Source organism: Agelaius tricolor, unplaced genomic scaffold (genome assembly GCF_023055355.1).
Source record: "Agelaius tricolor isolate 1412-34295 unplaced genomic scaffold, bAgeTri1.0.p SCAF_7, whole genome shotgun sequence".
NCBI lineage: Eukaryota > Metazoa > Chordata > Aves > Passeriformes > Icteridae > Agelaius > Agelaius tricolor.
Genome location: NW_027269267.1, coordinates 19,539,224 through 19,551,820, shown reverse-complemented (window position 1 = coordinate 19,551,820; position 12,597 = coordinate 19,539,224). Strand labels below are relative to the sequence as shown.

Below are 12,597 nucleotides of genomic sequence, written 5' to 3'. Positions count from 1 at the left end.
GTGTGAGACTGCAGAAAATAACAGTATAAAAGCAAAGTTTAAAAACAGGAGTAAATTTCAGAGGCCTTCAGAGAAAAACATTGATTAAAAGTTCCTTATATGAAATGGAGGACCTCAAGTAAAGCAGTAATTTATTAAAACTTTAAATATATATACCAAATTAGTTGCTATTATAACATTTATCTGAGTTGGGGTCTTGTGGGATATGAAATGTTATGTTCAAGTTTTGCTGTCTTCTGAGGCATAGCAAATCTCAAATGATGGGACACTAGGCAGTTGTGGGAAAAAGGCTGAGCAGAAGGCTGCTGACATTTTGGAATGCAAATATATTACCCAAATAATGTTCCCATGACATGAACATGCTTGCTTTCTTTTGGAGGTCCCAAAAATTTTGCTTAACAAAGAATGCCAAACAAAGAGTGTTCCTTTTTTACTGTTAAAAGTATTTGGAAGCTTTATTTTTCAGTCTTCCTTTCTAGTTGCTTGCCTAGATTAATCATCTTGATTACCTCTTGCAGTCTGCAAGTAAATACAAATAATGTAGTTAACTGCAGTGCTTCCCAGGTAGTCAGTTCATTTTCTGTTGTTGGTCCTTGGCTTTTTTATTTCCAATGTTACCATCTAGCCCATGCTCATAAATCTGCTCCTCTTGCCCATCCTCCTGTGCTGTAAATTGAGCTCTTTTCTTCTTCTTCTTCTGACTGCCACTCATGCCATTAACATCTTGTTCATTCCCATCTTGCTCATTACTGGTTTACATCAGCAGAGGAAGGACAAGGGGTATTCCATAACACAGTGATAAATTAGAATATTATTTATGTTTAGTAAAAGCAAACATCCTGGGAATAGGGAGGTGTATCAAAATGATTGTTTTATAGATATTTGTAGCACCGCTTTGATTTGTGCCTTCATTCTCAGCAGGACTCCAGCTGGGAAAGCTGGCAGCCCCTGGCTTGGACAGGTGCACTTTTTGTTGGGTTCAGAACTGACTGGATGGCCAGGCCCAGAGAGTGGTGGTGAATGGTGCTGCATCCAGCTGGCATCTGGCCCTTGTGGCGTCCCACAGGGATCCGTGTTGGGCCCATTCCTGCTTAATGCCTTTCCTGATAGTCTGGATGAGAGGATTGTGTCTACTACTAGCACATTCATAGATGACACCAAACTGGGTCGGAGTGTCAATCTGCTGGAGAGTAGGAAGGCTCTGCAGAGGAACCTGGACAAGCTGGATTGATTGCTGGAGTGGACTCCTGGAGTGCTGTGGGCTGGATCAGAGAGGCTGGAAAGTGGGCCAGCAGAGAGGGACATGAGGGTGCTGATCAACAGCTGCTGAACATGAGCCAGCAGTGTGCCCAGGGGGCCAAGAATGCCAAAGGCATCCTGGCCTGGATCAGAAATAGTGTGCCTGCATGACTAGGAAAGTGATTCTTAGCCTGTACCGCAGCCCAGGTCCTGTGCCCAGTTCTGGGCCCCTCAGTTCAGGGAGGACACTGAGGTGCTGGAGAGATTCCAGAGAAAGGCAGTGAAGCTGGGGAAGGGTCTGGGCCATAAGTCCTATGAGGACCAGCTGAGGGAGCTGGTGTTGTTTAGCCTGGAGAAGAGGAGATTCTGGGGAGACCTTGCCACTCCCTACAAGTACATGAAAGGAGGCTGCAGCCAGGTGGGCATTGGCCTCTTCTCCCAGGTAAGCAGTGACAGGACAGGAGGATATGGTCTTAAGCTATGCCAGGGAAGGTTTGGGTTGAAGGAAGTTTATGAGGTATTTCTTCACAGAAAGGGTGATTAGATGCTGGAATGGTTTGCCCAGTGGTGGAGTCACTGTCCCTGGAGGTACTTAAGAAAAGACTGGGCTCAGCACTCAGTGCCATGATCTGATTGACAGGGTGGTGTTGGGTCATAGGTCAGACTTGATCATCTTGGAGGTCTTTTCCAACCTCATCAATGCTATGATTCTGTGAAAAAAATAAATTAACAGGAGAAATCTTAAGAGATTTGTAGTTCTACCTCTTGCATAGTATGTTATTCTGCAGTATTTGGGAGAAATTAAACTGTTAAATATCTTCAATAAAGTGTTTGTGCATAAATACTTGATCATATGTGATAACAGGCTTCGGTCTAAAACATTCCAATGGTTTGGGAACTGCCAAGCTTCAAGTGAACAGTCAAGGCTCTGCAAAAGATGGGAAGAATGGTAATTAGAAAATAAAATGAAGATTCTATTTTAATAATAGCATGCTAAGCTTATTTGCAATTTTGTTTGGTAAACTACTTGTAGTATGGTTGGCAGTGTTTAATAAAATACAAGAATAAGAATGAAAAAGACCTGTTGTGGTGAGAATGCCTGTTTTATATTGTGTTACTGCAAGGGTTTATATGAGGAGACTGAAACTGGGGTGAGTTATAGTAGGAGTATATTTGCACTGTATTTAAGACTGTAGCATAACTTCCTCAGGTTATTGGAATGAATTACATCTGCTATGAAATATTTTAATTTTAGCTGTGTTTTCCACAAAGTGAGTGTACACTTCCTAAAGTATAGGGTGAGGCATCAAGAGATCTGAATTAATGTTAAGTGCCAATTTCCTTTGTGATTGCTGAGATGCTCAACCATTTGAGTGTATCTTCCTTTCTATAAAAGAAAATAACTGAAGATATTTGATTGTTTCATAGTAAAATGAAAAAGTGTTGAAGAGAAAAAAATGCGTGTCTTAATGGGAACATTTTGAACATATTGGTAACGTACTGCAGAAAACCTTGGCAGTTTTTATAGTGTCAGCTAGTTATTATCTTTCATGGGTGCACTGTCAGCAAAAAGACTCACGTTTTAATGGTGAGGAATCATCCTTTTCCTTTCCTTAACTTGCTTTGTTAAGCAAAACTCTTGGGATCTCCAAAAGCTAGCAAGTACGTTCACGCAATGACAACAGCATTTGAGTAATACATTTACACGATCCTCCTGCAAATAACTGATGTTTGTTTTATGGTCTTTTATTCTTTGAAAAATACATCAGTAATAACAAAAATGTTTAGTTTATATTATATACTTATACATCTATGTTGAAGTTACCCATAAAGACACCAGTGAAGAGTTAAAGCAGTGTTTAAAACCTAGCCAGTGGTGCTTCTTTTTCTGCCAGAGATTAGGCCCACTGCTCAGACTCTGAATCCGCCTGGAAGTAAATCTGGAGTTCCCTGGAGGTTTTATATGCCAGTTCAGGGTGAAAAGGGTTTGAGATCTTTTCTTTTGAATTCTGCTTTGTTTTCTGTGCAGCATTAGAGTCTTACTGATTGCTTGTCTATTTCCTTTTTTTTTCTTGGAGGTTTTTTTTGTTGGCTTGGTTGGTTTTTTTGGGTTTTTTTGTTTTGTTTTGTTTTGTTTGTTTCTTTGTATTTGTTTTTGGGTTTTTTTTAAGTTGTGGGACAGCTGCAGTGTGTAATTTCCCTATGCTTCAAAGAAACCAGAAGTGTGAAAAAATATCAGTGTAACATATTATTTCATCTTTGTAGAGGATGAAGTAGCATTCACCTGCTCTAGAAAGAGAGGCTCACAGTTTCTTCCTCTTCTTCCTATATAGCTGCAAGTAACAGTAACAAAGACAGGAAGCTTTTTGTTCAATTTCTAAGAAGATCTAGGAAGGGAGAAGTAACATCAAGGTGAGGTCCTTACTAGAAATAATGAATTTAAATTTCAGTATAATTTTTTAGGTTAAAGGAACCAGCCGCTTCTAACAAATGACAAATCGTTCTTTGAGCTCTGAATGCTGTTATGAAACTTAAGATCATAAGCTTCTGGGTCCAAGACTAAACCAACTTTTTGGGAGCCTGGTGCAGCTGGTGCTGTAACCTTTGTTCTTTAAGCCTATTTTGTTGAAAAAACACAGAGGGGCCTCCAAAGTGTGTGACTCCAAAGGGTGTAATGGGATGCTGTTGCCTTGTTTGACTCTATCACTGAGTTTGTTTCCTGCAAGTTTTTGCAGTTTTCTGTATTTTGTGGCAAGCCTGTCTCCAAGCTGTGCTGGGTCCTTGTAAAATAATTAGGTTTTGAAGTTAAAATGTGTGTATGAGTGTAGGAAACACCTAAGAATGAGGTAATTCTTTCTGTCATGTCGGGGATTGATCTTTACCTTTGTTGTCCAGGGATATTTGAAACTCCATCCAGATTTATCTCTGTTTCATTGCCCTTACTCAAAACTGGTCACACAAATAAGGAATTCAGTGAAGATAATGGCTGTTATGAAGTGTTCAACTTCATAAATGCAGGCTCTGGTGCCTAGATGACATAGTATCTGCCACATCTCCTATTGAGGAAAGCTGAATTAGCTATCCCTCCTTTATTTTCTGAATGCAGACTTTTTGTTGTCTCTTCCTTATTTTGTTAATGACAAACTTCATCCTCAGAATTCAATTATTCTATTGAATAATTGCTAATTAAAATTAAGCTATTATTTTTGCTTCTCCCAATAAGAAGTATTAATAGAGATGTAATGATTCAGGTGTGACCAGTCTTTGCATATAAAAATACAATCTTCATACAACATTGTGCCATCACTTGCTAAGAAACTCAGGAGCTGGGACCCCTGCAAAGGACTGTGTCTGTCCCAGGATCTCCTGTGGCTGGTCAGCTGGGAAGGAGATGACTTCCCAAGGACACATCATGTTGTATCCCTTGCAGCAGTTCTTCCATGCTCCCTGATGTAGGAATCCCCTGTTGCATCTATATTGGACACCTGCACTGCATGTTTGGGGCAGATTTCAGCAGCTCATGATCACCTCAAAGAGCATTTATGTGGTAATTGTTCACCATATTTGCATTTCAAAAAGTGAATATGTATAGTGGAGCTTGGCACCCACCAGTTATGTCTTCATACTAAGACAGTTGAAAACATGTCTGAAATGTCTCTCTTACAGGTTTGGATTCTGCAGCAAAATCATATTGCTTGGCTGTTAATTATACAACACACTAATGCAACAGAATTAAACCCGAGCAAAATAGTGGAATAAGATATATTATGACAAAAATTACTTTCAAGGGCATTGCAATGCAGATGACAGTTTCTCTTGAAACAGGAGTACAGAGGCTGTTGTGGTGATAATTGTGTGTTATCTACCTTACTATCCAGTCACCTGTTATTTATAGTTTGGGGTTTTTTTCCCTAGGAGTTTGGATTTTTTGCTGATCTTCATACTTTCATTAACTTTTATGTGTGATTTTTTAAGGCATTTAACAGCTGCAGCAAGCCATAGTGTGATTTGAAAAGATTTGTTGAGATGCCTAGGCTGTTAGTCTGAATTTAATACAACATGTAAGAGAGCATCCATAAGAGTTGTAAATAGTCAAGAGAGATTATGTTGAAAAAGAGACTGCATTTTTTGCCTACATGTAAAAAGTGTTTTCTGGGAAACATTTTGTGAGGTTATTCAGGTAACTGTTTTTCAGGTAGCAAGTTAAAAAGAACCAAATCTTTACTTACAGCTTTTTTTTGCTCATGTAATCAAATTCAAGCTTTACTTAATATATTTTTTCTACTTTTGAAAGATATCTGTTGAAAAGCACAAGGATTAAATTTAAAAAATCCAAAGAAAACTGCTCTGCAGAAGCATTACTGTCACTTCATATGACAGACCAAAACCACTAAAATGTATCAAGTTTGAAGTAATACCAAATCATGTATGATGCTGATAAAAGGCAGTTACTACTGTGGTAAATTCCACCAATGAACAGGAGAATCTGACCTCTAACTCTAGAATTGAGAAACCTTTTCCTTTTAGGCAGTTGCTTTTTCTTGAAGGGAAGAGAATGGGGGAATAAAAAGAAAAGCCTGGGGACTGTAAAGTCCATACAAAACAAATTACTTTTTTTCTTTCTAAAAGCATCATTCAGACTGTGGGAGTAAGAGGTATGTAAAGCTTTTGTACCTGGCAGCCATTTGATGGACAGGCTATCATTATTTCTGTTAAACTCTTGCAAGTCTTCTGCTGGAATCTGAATATGTAATTTTGAGCCTTTGGCAGGAGAGGATGGCAGTATCCCTTTTGCTTCAGAATTCAAACAATGCATGTGGGCATTCAGGAAGTTTTGCTGTTTTACGTAAGCCCTTTTGTAAGGCCTTTCATACAGACTCCCCATCATTTCAAATTAGTTGAAAATACCCTGGCATTGCTTATTACAAATGAAGTCAAACCAGGGGAAAAAACCAACAAGAACAACAAAACAATACAAAAAATCCCCCTAAAAACACCAAAAAACCCCAACATAAAACCACTCAGAAACTGGAACAAACATTCATAACTTTAAGTGGTGAGACATGGACTGCATGTTTTTTCTTCATGTGTTGGTGTGTTTTGCATCCCTGTGTAGAGACATGCTTAAAAAAATACCATCAACCTGTGTGCGCCAATCGAGTTTGAGTGTTTACCTCCTTGCATAGCAGAAACTCTTGATGTAGAGAAGACTGAAGATACCTGTTGTTTATGGATGAAGTTTTTGGTGTTTTGGTAGGTGGACTTTGTGGTTTTTGTTTTCTTTTTGAGGCAGGAATGTCTTATATGGGGTGATGCTCTTATATTCTTTTTCTCTTTACACCTCTGTCCATCTCTGGTATGTTTTTCTGTATTTAATATTCTGAACCCAAGAATTTGAGCATCATCTGTAGAAAATTCTGATGTGTACAAAACTTAAACTTCCATTGTAGGTTGAGCAGACATATTTGTTCCATGTGGGACATGGACAGTGATTTCTGTAACTCAAGTAATTATGAGTAAGATACAAATATGGAGGCCACCTGATCTTTCAGTGTGATGTCTGCTGGGTAATGCCTCCCCACCCCCTACAATCAGGAAGTTGATAGTGTAGTGAATCCTCAATGTTTAAGGTTCCAAAAGGAGACTCTCTAACATAGGAATTTAGGGTTATAAACAGTGGTTTCAATACTTGCACTCTTGGGACGTGTCTCTTTGATCCAATTTTACTAGAAGGCACTCTTGTGTGACTGAAAATGTTCTCATTTCTGGAGTTAGCAGTTCTGTAGGTTTTCCCAACTGTTTTCAGTAGCTTCTGTCTATATACAGCCTGGCCTTGTGGACTGAGACAGAAAAAACATGATATTTGATGGTAGGATGGTATGCTGAAGGTTTGCCTCTTTCTTCTCAGTGGGAGTGTGCCCAGCTGGCTTAATTCCTAATTCAAGTCTTAACAATGCACACCTGAAATGTGGTTTTTGAATTCTGTTCCTGTTACCTTAATAAATATGTTTTGAGGAGGTTTTGCTCAATCATAGCTTTCTGCTTGTCTTCCAGCTGCTCACTGTTTTGCAGATCTCTCTCTTCTGTGGTTGTTTATTTTGAAAACTAGAAATAAAGACCACTGAAATTCCATTAGCAGTGTCCTATTTGCTATCCATTTCCCTCTTGATGTGTTTCCTTTGTCTGAGGATGACTGGACAAAGTGGTTTTGTAACATTTAACTCTTGCATTGCTATTGCCCATCTCTTTGCAACTCTTTTCCATTGGATGTGCTCTCCTCCTGCTGTGCTGCCAGGCAGCCTGGACTCCAGCCTTATGGGATCCACATCCTCTTTGTGCCTGCAGGATGTGTCATTCTCTTCCTTCCATTTTTCTTTTTTTTTTTCCCCTTGTGGGTAATACTTAGAGCTCTATTTTATTTCCAGACTGATATTCAGAAAAGCATGCATAATTGAACGGTGCAGTCTAAAAGGTTAGAAGTGCAAAAGTTATTTTTAAGCATCTGTTTTCTGGTTCAGACTTAATGATATCTGAAGCATGTTATTCAGGACAAATCTGTTAGAATGGTTTGTTGTGTGGAAAGGCTGATCAAAATCTATTGAAAGTGATGATTCCTTTCACATAATGTTTTCTATTCAGCAGTGTGGTGAATTATGTAAAAGTTTATATAACACTGTATTAAAAAATTGCTAGTTTGTTATTTTTGCAGTTTTCTTCCCCTTAAAGATTTAAGGAAGGGTTCTTCCTTGACTGGATTAGAGACACTCAGGCAACTACTGCTTGGAGACCCCTGTTTAATGGGTACTGTAGAAATTAAAAAGAGAGATGCTCCCTTGTTTTAAAACAAAACCAAACCAAAAACCCCACAAACTGGTAAGAGATTTGTTGTCAGACATAAGAAATCTTGTGTCTAACTTACTTGATTTATTTATTGCAAGAAAATACAAATAATGAGTGAATTTCAGTTTTGCAAAATTTGCATTTTCATAATTACTTTCTAGACTTTTGCTGAAGTTCCCCCAGATTTTTTTGTTTCCACAGGTAAAAACCTAGGAAAAAAGTAGTTCATGAAGGTTGTACATCTTTGTATTTCAGGATGAAGGACAAGCTATACATTTTAAAAAAAAAAAATCAGGTGTATATAGATGAAAACCAGACAAGTTTTGCTAATTTATGTAATTGCACTTATTCTGGTCTTTATATGTCATATTTTGGTTTTATTATAGAATGCCTAAAACTTTTTAATGCTTTGTCCAGGGGGGTTGCAGGACGTCTATAACAAAATGTGCATTTTAAGAAGAATGTGTTTTTAACAAAGGTTATAGATCTGTGATTTATGAATATCATTGTATACTTCCATAGCAGGGTTTGCATTAAAGCTGTATGCTGGTGATTTTCTCCAATTTTAATCCTCATTTACTGAGTAGTTCAAGAATATTGTGACTGTGACAAAATTTGTACCAAAAAAAAAAAAGTAAAAAAGGATATATCTATTTATAAGGAGTACATCTTAAGAAATTATGACTTATATTTTTGGACATGCCTTTTGTCTCCTATTCAAGGAGAATCTTGCCTTCACTAAATAGGGTAAGTACATAAAATATGTATAAATAACAGCAGAGTTTAAGACTATATTTTCCCTATGAGTAGGCTTTTTTTTTGGTTTTTGCAGTTAAAAGTTCAGAAGAACCAACATATGGCTGGTATGAATAGTATATAAAGGCAATATATAATGGAATCATGGAATCATTAAGGTTGGGAAGAGTCTCTAAGATCATTGAGTCCAAACATATCCTTGAATGCTACATATACACATCTTTTCAACACTTCCAGGGATACTCTGGTTTCTTATCAAATTGTATAAATCTTTTGCCCCTTAGTAAAGATTTTCGTGGAGAGGAACAGGCATGAGTGTTGATGGATGTACGTTATAAAAGAGCAATTCAGTAATATCATCCTATAAAATAAGAACTGAATTTGCCTAGTCTTTTCTACAAATAAGCAGAATGCCCAATCAATTTGTTTCCTTAATGTGTAAGTTTTATGTAAATTGTAAATATAGGTGCCTTTTGGTGACAGCTGAAAACCTTTTATAGTTTGAGCTTTGCCTTAGATTGACAGGAGACTGCCCTAGGTTTTTCCTGACCTCAGAGCTTTGCTTACAGGAACACTTGGAGGAAGCTGATCTGGTAGAGGTTGAGTGGTTCATTGCTGTTCCTCTGTTTAGCCTTAGCAGGGTGCAGGGGAGGTGATGTTTTCCCGTGCTCTGCCCAGACTGTCTTGGCAATGTCTCCCTGCCTGTCCCTCTGCCCCCCTGGGGCTCACACAGCCATCGTGCCATCAGTGTGACACAGGAGGAGGAGGAGGAGCACATGGGTGGTGGATGCAGGGAGCTGTGAGCTGGTCCACATGGTCCCTTTTTGTGGGGACTGTTGATAAGCAGTGTGGAAAGAGTCTGGGCTGGAGTTCCAGTGCCAGGCAACACCTGCATTGATGCAGGAAAACCCCCTCTAAATTTTTTTTTTAACGGCCAGGCTTTGGAAGTTTGGCAAATGAGATTCAGAAGACTGTGCTGGTTACCTGGTGAGGCATGCTGGCTGTTCTCAGATTTCTTCTGCTTCAGTGATCAAAGATAATTCACATCTCACTTGGCCAGCCTTCTTTTGTTAATACCTTTTTATTAAGACTATTGTTTGCCATGCTAGGTATATGTCTAATTTAGTAAATGAAGCACTTAAATAAGCTTTGTGTGCTAATGCATCATCTAGGAACAATGTGACTGCTTTCAGAGAAGTAGTTCTGCATTTTGTTTGTGTTTCTTCTAGGATGAGAATGCTTGGGAGGAATAACACGTTATTTATTTAATTCACTTGGATGTAAATTGTTTTGGAAGAAGGAGGATAGCAACAAGCTGCAATTCCTAAAGAAAAATGAAAAAAATGTGAAAGAAAAATATGTTTAACAAGAACCGAGAGTTTTAATACATTTCTCTAAAAATAGCCTAGATAAAGTATGTCATTCTGCTCTATTTCAGTCACATTGGTTTGTTTCATAGATTTGTTTTTAGTCTCAGTTCCTTCAGGCAGAGAAATTTAAGAAACATGAGATCATTGCATCTCTGAAGGTAGACTAGCATGAGGCTTGCAGAGCCTTGGAAACTCAGTTACCATAATGCCTGTGTCCCCCATGGGAAAACTTTTGGTTTGAACTAAAATGGCCTGTGATGTGGAACATTGTTTTTGGCTCTTTTAAGAAGTAAAATGAAGGTGGAAGGAGGTGGTGGCATGTAGCAATAGTCTTAACCTTAAACCAAAGCCAAAAAAAGAACAGCCCCAGTGATTTCAGCATCCTTTTTTTGGGGGGGAAAAAGGTTTATTAAAGCTAGAGTAGCTACAAAAAAAATTGTATTTGCTTTCATAAATTACAGTCATAAAATTGTAAACCAGCCCAGGTTGGAAGGGACCTTGAAAGATGATCTGGTCCAAACTTTCTTGGGAATGGAAACCTAGATGAAATTATCTGCCACCCTCTCTAATCTCATCTTGAAAACCTCCAGTGATGGGATCTCCACCAGATCCCTGGAGAGAGGCTGTTGCAGGGAATGATCATTTGCATTATAAAGAATGTGTATCTTATGCTGAGGCGAAACCACTCTTGGTGTAGGTTGTACCCTTTGCCCCTTGTCTTCTCTGTGGCATCTTTGAAGAGAGAGCCTCCATCCCCTTTTTAGCTACCCATTACATACTGAAATACTGTTGTGAGGTTCTTCTTGAGCCTTCCTTGCTCCAGGGAGAAAAGGTTTAATTCCTTCTGTCTTTTGTCAAAAGGCATGTTTTATAACACTTTGGCCATTTTTATGGCCTTTCTTTGGACTGTCTCTGGTCTGTCTGCACCTTTCTTGAATTGTGAGAATGAGAACTGGGTATGGTACTGCAGATGTGGCCTGAAAAATGCTGAGCAGAGTGGGATGATCACATCCCTACCTCCCTACCTCTGCTAGTAATGCCCCTGAGGATTCAGCCCAGGATTCAATCCTTTGCTGCAGTGACACACTGCTGACTCATGGTCAGCTTGTTGTCCACCAAGACCCTCAGGTCCCTTTGAACACAGCGGCTCCCCAGCCATATAAATCCTGTCCTGCTTGGACAGGATTTGGTTATATTGCCCCAAGTGCAGGACCTGGCACTTGTCTGTTGAATGTCATGCTGTTCTTACTGCTCCACTCTCCCGGTCTGTCAAGCTCTCTCTGTAGGATGGGTCTCCCTTGTGATGTGTCATGAGGAGACTCGGTGAGGGCATTTTCAATCCTGTCAGCTCCATGATTTATGAAGGTGTTGAACAGTGTTTATCCCTGAGGGATGACCTGTGACAGGCTGCTAGCCTGAGTAAAAACCCATGGTCACCACCCTCCAAGTCCGACCTCTGGGTCTGCTTCCAACCCATCTTGCAGACGACTCACCCCATCTGTATCTTGCCAGTTTGTCCAGGAGAAGTCTGTGGGAAACAACACTGAATGCTTTGCTGAAGTCCAGGTGAACAACATCCTGTTCTTCTCCCTATGTTGACAGAAGAGATCATTTTGTTGTAGAAGTTGATCAGGTTCGTTGGTGTGGTTTGCCCTTGGTAAATCATGGTAGCTTTTCCCAATCACTTACTTCATTAGGTTCATTACATCTGCATCTGCTTGTTTTGTGACCAAGCTGAAATCCCTCAAGTTGCATGATGTTTACAGTAAAGGGGATTGGGAAAAGTTACTTTGGAAATTAACCTATGAAAGCTAAAATGATTCAGGGTTGGTAAGGCTCTTGAACTTTCCCTACAGTTTTTTTTTTTCTTTTTAAAAGCTCCTTTATAAAAATAAAAGAAGCTTTCCAGAGTGTGCTTGATACATAAAATAGACTAGCTAACCATGGAGTAATGCTGTGTGGCACCTACTGAGCAGAAAATAATGATGTTTCAATATAGCATAGGGAAAAAATATCTAGATGTTAAAAGCAGAATATATTAAATGTGATCAGTAAAAAAAGGACTCCATATTTTTAAAAAATATCAAAGTAATAGCAAAAAAATAATATTTATTATAAAAAGCAGTTGTCTGGCACACAAGGTAATTTAACATTCAAATCTGAGTACTTTTAGGAGAAGCACATGCATAAGAAATATCAGATTTTTAAAAAAATCTTTTAAGGCAAAGAGAAGCTACTTAAAAGATGAAAGAGTGAACCAAAGTAACTGTCCATAGTGAATAGATCTTCTTATGTGTTATCATCTTGCACAAATGAAATCCTTTTAACAGTTAATGGACTTTAGTATGAATACAGGGAACAATACATTAGTTCATATGTTGTTGTATCTCTT

General features: G+C 38.7%; 1 protein-coding gene and 1 non-coding gene across 4 annotated transcripts in view; both read left to right on the top strand.

The window, feature by feature from the left end:
- FRMPD4 (FERM and PDZ domain containing 4) overlaps window positions 1-12,597 on the top strand; it is a 395,580-nt gene that overhangs the window by 151,280 nt on the left and 231,703 nt on the right. The gene's annotated exons all lie outside the window — the stretch shown is intronic.
- On the top strand, window positions 9,075-9,162 carry LOC139591949 (U5 spliceosomal RNA). Its single transcript, XR_011679809.1, has one exon. It is a non-coding gene; the product is annotated as a U5 spliceosomal RNA (small nuclear RNA).